An 8,465-nucleotide genomic window follows, 5' to 3' on the forward strand; every position below is an offset into this window, starting at 1 on the left:
TATGGTCTATCTTTCAATGTGACCCATGTGCACTTGAGGAGAATGTATATTCTGTGATTTTGGAGTTAAATGTTCTGAAGCTGTCAATTAATTCCATCTGATCTAGTGAGTCATTTAGGATTGATGTTTCTTTGCTGATTTTTTGTTTAAAGGATTTGTCCAATGGTGATAGTGGGGCAATAAAGTTTCCTACTATGACTGTATTGCTGTGAATCTCTCTATTGATATCCTCCAGGAGTTTTTTTTTTTTTTTTTTTTTTTTTTTTAATGTATTTGGGTACATATAATTTTACCAGAGTTATAGCTTCTTGTTGAATTGCTCCTTTTAATATTATGAAGTGGCCCTCTATATCTCTTGTTATGTTCTTCACTTTGAGATCTAATTTGTCAGACTTAAATATTGCTACCCCAGCTTTATTTTCAAATCCATTTTCCTGAAAAACCTTTTTCCGTCCCACACAGTCTGTGTGAGTCCTTTGTTTTGAGGTGGGTTTCCTGTAGACAGAGGATATATGCTTCATGTTTTCTTATCTATTCAGCTAATTCTTTTAATTGGGGCATTTAATCCATTTATATTTAAAGTTATTATTGATAGGTACTTCTTTGTAGCCATTTTTAGTCTTTATGCCTGTGTTCCTTCTTTGCTTCCTATTTCTTCTTTTTACAGCATACCCTTTAGCATTTCTTGCATTGCTGGTTTGGTGGTAATAAAATCACTTAGTTTTTTTTTTTTTTTTTTTTGTCTGTGAAGCTCCTGATTTCACCTTCACTTTTGATTGATAGCCTTGCTGGGTACAGTATTCTTGGATTCTTTCTTTGCATGACTGTATATTTCATTCCATTCCCTTCTGGCCTAATATGTTTCTGTTGAGAAATCAGTTGCTACTAGTTTGATGGGGATTTCTTTGTAGGTAACTTTCTGTTCCTCTCTGGCCACTTTTAATATTCTTACTTTGTCACTGGTGTTTGCCAATTTAGTTATAATGTGCCTTGGCATCAGCCTTTTGGGGTTCATTTTGTTTGGGACTCTGTGAGCTTCTTGGATTTATGTGTTTTTTCTTCCTTATATCAGGGAAGTTTTCTGTCATTTCTTCAAACAGGTTTTCTATTCCTTACTCAGTTTCTTCTCCTTCTGGCACCTCTATTATGCTGATGTTGTTTTGTTTTGTGATGTCCCAAAGTTCCCTTAGGCTCTCCTCCTGTTTTTTTTTTTTTTTTTTTTTTTTTTTTTTTTTTTTTTTTTTACTAGAAGCTGCTCTGCTTGGGTATTTTTTTCTACCTTGTCTTCTAGTTCACTGATGCTGTCCTCTGCTTCTTCTGGTCTATGGTTCATGCTTTCTATTGAGTTTTTTTATAGCAGCGATGTCATTTTTCATTTTTTCTTGGTTTTTCTTCATTTCCTCTTGGTTCTTACACATACTGTTGAATTTGTCTTCCATTCTTTTCAGCGACCTTATGACCATTTCTCTGAATTCTTTCTCTGGCATATTGTTTGCCTCCATTTTGTTTCCTTCCTTTTCTGGTGTTGCCTTCTTTTCTTTTATATGTGGGCTGTTTCTTTGTCTCCCCAAAATCTCCCTTCTCCAGTTATCTGATTATCTAGTTCTCTCTCTCCTTTTCTTAGGCAAAATCTGACCTTTCCATGAGAAGGTGCAGAGCTCTTCTGAGTCCGCGTGTTCGTGCTACTTGAGGCCCTGTGTTCCTGGGTTCACAGCTGTTCCCTGGGTGTTGTTGTTGTAGATTTTTAGGCTTCCTAAAACAGTCACTCTCCCCTTTAAGATGGTGCAGTCTCTGCATCAGAGCCAGTTGTTCTGGGAGAGATTTCTGCAGCAGTGGAGGCTGCTGGTCAGGGGAACCTGGTCTGGTAATCCGCAACAGTCCCTTGCAATTTAGCTGCTCACCAACTCACAAATATACACTCCCCCTGTGACTACACACTCTCCTTTTGTTATCTCACCCACAAACTATTTTGCAGTCTGCCTTCCCATAGGCAGCCATCTTTCCAACTCCTATACACCAGACTTTTAACATTGGTTGCCTCTGGGAGGTAGGAATATAGTACATTTAAAAATATATATTATTCTTTATATTTTTCTCTATTGTAAAAATAATTTATACAATATATTTTTTTCAAAATAAAAAATTTCTTATAACTTTTTATAATTTTTAAGTATATAGTAATTGTATATATAAATAATATTTATTTACCTAGAAAGTAAATGTCTCCCTCTAACACCACCCTTCCCCCAATCTGAGAGCTAACCACTGCTAATAGCTTGATATATATTCTTCTAGTCTTTTAAAATAGGCCATAGCAGATAATTGGCAGTTTCTCAAATTAAGCTTCCTCTCTCTTACCTCTTGGCTTTTGCACAGGTTGCTCCATGAGTGGATTGTCTCTCAGCCCCTCTCCCCACTCCCATTCTTCTCATCCACCTAACTCCTGTTTAATTGCTATTCCTTTTCATAAAAGTACTCAATTGTTTCTTCCACTTATAAGTAACCTTGATCCTCCCAGCCCAACCCAAAACTAGGCTGAATTGTGTCACCTTTCTGTGTCTTCAGGTACTTTGTTCATACCATTTGCAGTATTTTTCATATTATAATTCACGATTTTCTAATTTTTCCTCATTAATTGTATGCTCCTTGAGGGCAGGGTCTTGGGCATAATTATTTGTGTTTTCATCATCTAGAATAGTGGAAAGTACCCAACAAATTAATTTATTGAATTAATTGAAATAATTCATTACATCAGTAAGGTACAAATAGGTACCTTAAAAGAGAATCCTATTTTCTTTCTTCTCTGAAATGTCTTTTTCTCCACACAGACTGATTTACTGCCACCTCACAGCTTCTTGTAGTAGAGAACTCTCCTTAGTATTTGAATCCAACCAGTATCTGACAGATTTGGTATTTATAAAAAAATACCCCGGAAGTTTCAGTAATGAAGCTTCTGTGTGAAGTATTAACACAGACAAACTGTATCTTATAGAACTGAGTTAAATGATAGCAGAAAAATTTGTTATCTGTTCATATAATTTTTGTCAATTTCTGTTTGTGTCAGGGGAGAGCATGAATAAGATAACGAGGTTATTCTTCTGTTTTCTGATGATTTTATGGATGCCTTCTTTCTCCTGCTTCTTGTGGGGTTCTAGCAGTTGTTCTCAGCACCAGGTGGCCACTCATTGACCTGGATTTTAGCAAAACAAAACTACATGCTTCAGCTTTGAAATTGCTCTTTGAGGGCTTAAAATGTCCAAATTTCAAATTACATAGGCTCAAGTAAGTAGTAACTATTAGTTTCCATACTACAAGAAAAAAATGTTTAAATATGCAACTCAAGATGGATGTTGTGTGATCATAACACATTTCAAAGAGTCGTAAAGAGGAAGGATAAAAGTGACAGTATTGGCCCAGCCAGCATGGCTCAGTGGTTGAGCATCAACCTATGAACCAGAAGTTCACAGTTCAATTACCGGTCAGAACACATGCTGGGATTGTAGGGTTGATATATATCCTTCCAGTCTTTTAAAATAGGCCATAGCAGATAATTGGCAGTTTCTCAAATGCAGGAGGCAGCCTATCAATGATTCTCTCTCATCATTGATGTGTCTCCCTCTTTCTTCTTCTCTGAAATTAATACAAATATATATATTTTAAAAAGTGACTACCTAAATTTCTTCTCATGTAACCAGTTAAGGAAGGGAATTTTCACTGTAAGAGGTAGTAACATCAATGATAATAATAATAACCAAGACTTATTAAACAATTGCTTTGTTCAAAGTATTGTAAACATGACTTCCTTTCATCAGCACAGTAGATCTGAAAAGTTCAGATTATTATCCCCATTTTAGCACATTAGGAAACAGATGCCCAAAGTAAAAAGACTGAATTCAAAACTCAAATGTTTCTGACTTCAAAGTGACCTTAGTTAACATAAAGTTTATCATATGTGTATTAATAAGGGTTCTCCAGAGAATCAGAATAAATAAGATGTATCCTATCTAATAAGAGTAATATGCAAATTAACCATCACTCTGCTACAAAGATGGCGGTAACCATAGTGCCAGGGTGGGATGCCAGTGTCCCACTCCCAGGCCTCAGAGGGAGGAAGGGCTGTAGACAGAACGCTGGGCTGTTGGGCCTAGTGGCTTGGGACACACCAAGCAGACATGCTCTGGGCCAGGGGCTCAGAGCCGCCACCCAGAGCCAGCACTCAGAGCCATGTGGCTTGGGACACGCCCCCGGCCCTACAGACAGAAGCCCGGCGGTCGCTGGCCATGGCTTGGGACACACCCCTAGGTGAGCTCTGAGCCACTGAGGTGCGGCTTGGGACACGACCCCAGCCAAGCAGACAGAAGCCCAGCTGACAGAAAGGGAGGCTGCTGGGCTGGGGGCATGGTCCAGGTAGCCCCCGGCAGTGTGGCTTGGGGCATGCCCCCAGCCCAGTGGACACAAGCCCTGTAGACACAATGCAGGGGGTCCTCTGTGCATGAGCTGCAGAGGAAACACATTTTTTTCTTTTTCTTTTTAAAATATATTTTATTGAGTTTTCACAGAGAGGAAGGAAGAGGGATAGAGAGCTAGAAACATTGATGAGAGAGAAATGTCAATCAGCTGCCTCCTGCACACCTCCTACTGGGGATGTGCCCACAACCAAGGTACATGCCCTTGACTGGAATCAAACCTGGGACCTTTCAGTCTGCAGGCCAATACTCTATCCACTGAGCCAAACCGGTTAGGGTGGAAACACCTTTTCTGAAGGCTCATTGACTAAGCTCCCTGTAAGCTGCCTCTCACAGTGTTCTTGGTAACTTGAGTAATAAGAATGTAAGAAGGTGATCTAGGGTTTTTCCACCACACTCCTGGAGGAAAAACTAAGGTCTGCTGCTGGAGGGGCTAAGAAATGTCATATACTGCCCTAGCCAGTTTTGCTCAGTGGATAGAGCCTTGGCCTGCTGATCTCAGTGTCTGGGTTTGATTCTGATCAAGGGCATGTAACTAGGTTGCAGGCTCCTCTCTGGCCAGGGCCCAGGTCAGGTCTCATGCAGGAGGCAACCAATTGAAGTGTCCCTCTCAAATTGATGTTTCTCTCTCTTTCCCTCTCTCTTCCAAGCTCTCTAAAAATCAATGGAAACATATCCTCAGGTGAGGATAAAAAAGAAAGGTCTTATCCTATGAAAGACACATCTTGAAAGTGCCTAAAGAAAATTGTCATTTTTTCATGGTGAAGGGACTGGAGTCCGTGTTAATGAGGACACCTTGGTGGCTGTGACAGTGGCATCAGCAGCAGGGTGATGTGGCTGGTGCCTTCCCCTGATCAGCCCAGTCACCTCCCACAGAGGAAGGCCAAACTGCGGCTTAGGCCCACTTCCCGTCAGTAGGATATCTCAGTCTGTGAGAGGGGGCAGGCTTGGCTGAGAGACACCCCCTCCCCCGCCCCAGTGCACAAATTTCGTGCACCGGGCCTCTAGTATAAATAGAGAGATTTATTTTAAGGAATCATCTCATGGATTATGGTGGCTGTCAAGTTCAATATCTGCACGTTAGGCCAACAGTCTGGAGACACAGGGAAGAGCTGATGTTGCAATTCAAGTCCAAAGACAGTCTGCTGGTAGAATTTCTTCTTCTGGGGATGTCAGTCTTTTTCTATTAAAGCATTCAACTGATTGGATGTGGCCCACCCACATTATAGAGGGTAATTTACTTTACTCTAGTGATTTAAATGTTAATCTTACCTAAAACTACCTTCTATAATTCACAGAAACATCTATAATAATAAAAGTATAATATGCTAATTAGACCATACGGCATTCTGATGACCTTCCAGATGAAGCCAGGGCTTCAAGGGAAGCACAGGTCCCCCATTGACTCCCTTCAGCTCCCCCTCCCACCCGAGGCCCTCACCAGCCCGTTGTCTGTGTCCGTGGGTAATATGTATATATGCATACAAGGTCTTTGGTTGATTACTTCCCACCCACTCACCCTACCCTTTCTTTCTTTCCCAAGATTCTACGCTCTGTTATAATGGACTTTTAAATACAAGGAAAGGAAAGGAGGATTTGAAAGAATACCAAATGAGTTTAGAGTGCTAAACTCATACAGAGAATAAAAATTATATTGGGTCTTGATATTTCCTCCCATCCTTTTTCCTTTTGGGGGCAGTCAACATTTATTGAGTTCCCACTGGGAACAGTGTGTTGTGGGAGCAATATAAAAGTTCCTTCCATGGATGAAAAGAGGAGGTGACATACTCAAGGTTAGAGAACTTGTACTGTGGGCCTTTATTTTCTCTGCTCAAGATATATTGTTGGATGATAAAGTGGCTGATTCTATCTCTGTTCATTTTTCTTTCCAGATTGTGTACTAGCTTTCTCTCTGAAAGCTCAGAGGCTGTTTGCAAGTAACTTGCCTTTGTTCTCATTTGCAATCCAAACCTCACTGAGCTGGACCTAAGTGAAAATCCCCTAGGGGACACAGGGGTGAAGTATCTTTGTGAGGGTCTCATGTATACTAAAACTATAAAGTAGAGAAATCAGAATAAGTTTTAAAAAACTATCTGGCATCATCTTGAGCTAATTGTGGTTGTCAATGCCCTGGGGTACGCAGGAGTACAGCATCTCTGTGAAAGTCTATGTCATGGGAAGAGTAAAGTCTAGAATCTTATGTGTCTGCTTGTCCTTGTACTTCTCATGGGATTTTGGCATTTGAGGTTCAGTGGAACTCCCTGTTGTCATGGTTAACATAGTCATGTTGGTGTCCCCATTCCTTCAGGCTTGCTGAATATTCCCACTCTGCAGCTTGTTGTGATACTCTCACCCAAGTTCTAAGCTTTACCCAGAGCCTGACAAGGCTACTTCTAATTAATAACAAAGTTGAAGATTTGGGACTGAAATTGTTGTGTAAGGGATTAAAACAGCCTGTCAGTTAAAGGATCTGTCATAAGTGTCATGGACTATAGCCACAAGCAGAGTTTCCTGATGTTTCAGCAACTCCCAAAATTAAATTAGTACTTTTTGGCCTGGTCTTTGACTCTCCAATGAAGCAATAAATGAAAACCTAAATAATACAGGGAAATAAATCTTCCCCTCTCCACAATCTTTGGTTCATGGAAATTTTTCTTACATGACACTCTGATTTTCTAATGTGCTTTTTTTTAGTGGGCAAACATAATTCCTAAAGTGACTCAGTGCAGATGAAATAATGCCACCCTTCTCTAACTTGCTTTCTAGAAGATTGTGTACCTGTCACCTAACTGGAGAGTGTTGTCAGGATTTATGTAATTCACTCTACACCAGTGAACAACTGAGAGAACTTGACCTCAGGGACAATGCCTTGGGGGAGCAGAGCATGAATGTGTTGTGTCAAGGGTTGAAACACCCTTCCTGCAAACCTCAGACCTTGTGGTGAGTATAGGAATGTTTTGCCAGGCTATATATGGAATGTAGGGTATTTGTGGAACTTGGGATAAGACTGATTTCTTTCTTGAATCCCTAATCCCCCATAGGTTAGCAAAATGTCACTTCACAGATGTGTGCTGTGGAACCCTTGCCTCTGACCTCAACAGAAATGAGAACCTAACATTCTTAGAATTAAGTGGAAATTTCCTCAAGGATTTTGGAGTGCAAATGTTTTATGATGTATTGATTCATCCAATATGTAGATTACAGACATTCTAGTAAGTTCTGTGGTGGGGGAAGTGGGAGGGTTGGAGTCAGGACAGGCATGGTGGATTTGATCATAGCCCATTGCAGTAAGGAAAGAAGAAAAACTAAGGGTAGGCCATGCCTAGGCAAAATATCAAAGTAAATGAAATTGCCAATAGACTCCCTTGTTGGACACAGGGGCATTGAAAGAGGCAATGAACAGGCAGCACTAGATCTCACTGCTATGAGAAGCAACATGTGTAGGCAAAAGAGCACTGGATTTAGATTCTGCTAGATCTGGCTGAAGTACTAGGTCTAGCATCTACTAATGGCATGTCCATGCTTACTTCTTTGAACTTTAGTATTCTTGCTTGTAAAATGGAGCTAATATGTGTCCCTGACTCCCTGGTGTTAGCATGGGGGTTGAGTGAAGTGAGATGTCAATTATGAATGAACCTAGTACAACCATTGGCACATAGTAGGTACTTCATGCACCTTTTCATTTCCTCCTTTAATGCCTGCAAGACGGCTTAGTGCTTACATTTTTAGAATCTTCAAGACTCAAGGGGATGATAATATAGTGATGCAATTAAAGAAAGTGAAGGTCTTTCCCCTTTCTGATCAATGTCCATTTGCTAGCTCTGTAAGTTGGCATAACACACAAAATAATTCTTTTAAAAAATATGTTTATTGACTTCAGAGAAGAAGGGAATGGGAGAGAAAGAGACAGAAACATCAATCATTGATCGGCTGCCTTCTGTATGCCCCCTCCTGGGGATTGAGCCCACAATATGGGCATGTGCCCTTTACTGGAATTGA

The 8,465-nt window shown here is 40.4% G+C and overlaps 1 long non-coding RNA gene across 1 annotated transcript; it reads left to right on the forward strand.

Moving 5' to 3' along the window:
* The first annotated feature begins 6,592 nt into the window (after nt 1-6,592).
* LOC118731848 lies at nt 6,593-7,697 on the forward strand. Its single transcript, XR_006739553.1, has 3 exons — nt 6,593-6,648; nt 7,236-7,406; nt 7,508-7,697. It is a non-coding gene; the product is annotated as an uncharacterized LOC118731848 (long non-coding RNA).
* The last annotated feature ends 768 nt before the right edge of the window (nt 7,698-8,465 follow it).

Source organism: Pipistrellus kuhlii, unplaced genomic scaffold (assembly GCF_014108245.1).
Source record: "Pipistrellus kuhlii isolate mPipKuh1 unplaced genomic scaffold, mPipKuh1.p scaffold_m20_p_33, whole genome shotgun sequence".
Lineage (NCBI taxonomy): Eukaryota > Metazoa > Chordata > Mammalia > Chiroptera > Vespertilionidae > Pipistrellus > Pipistrellus kuhlii.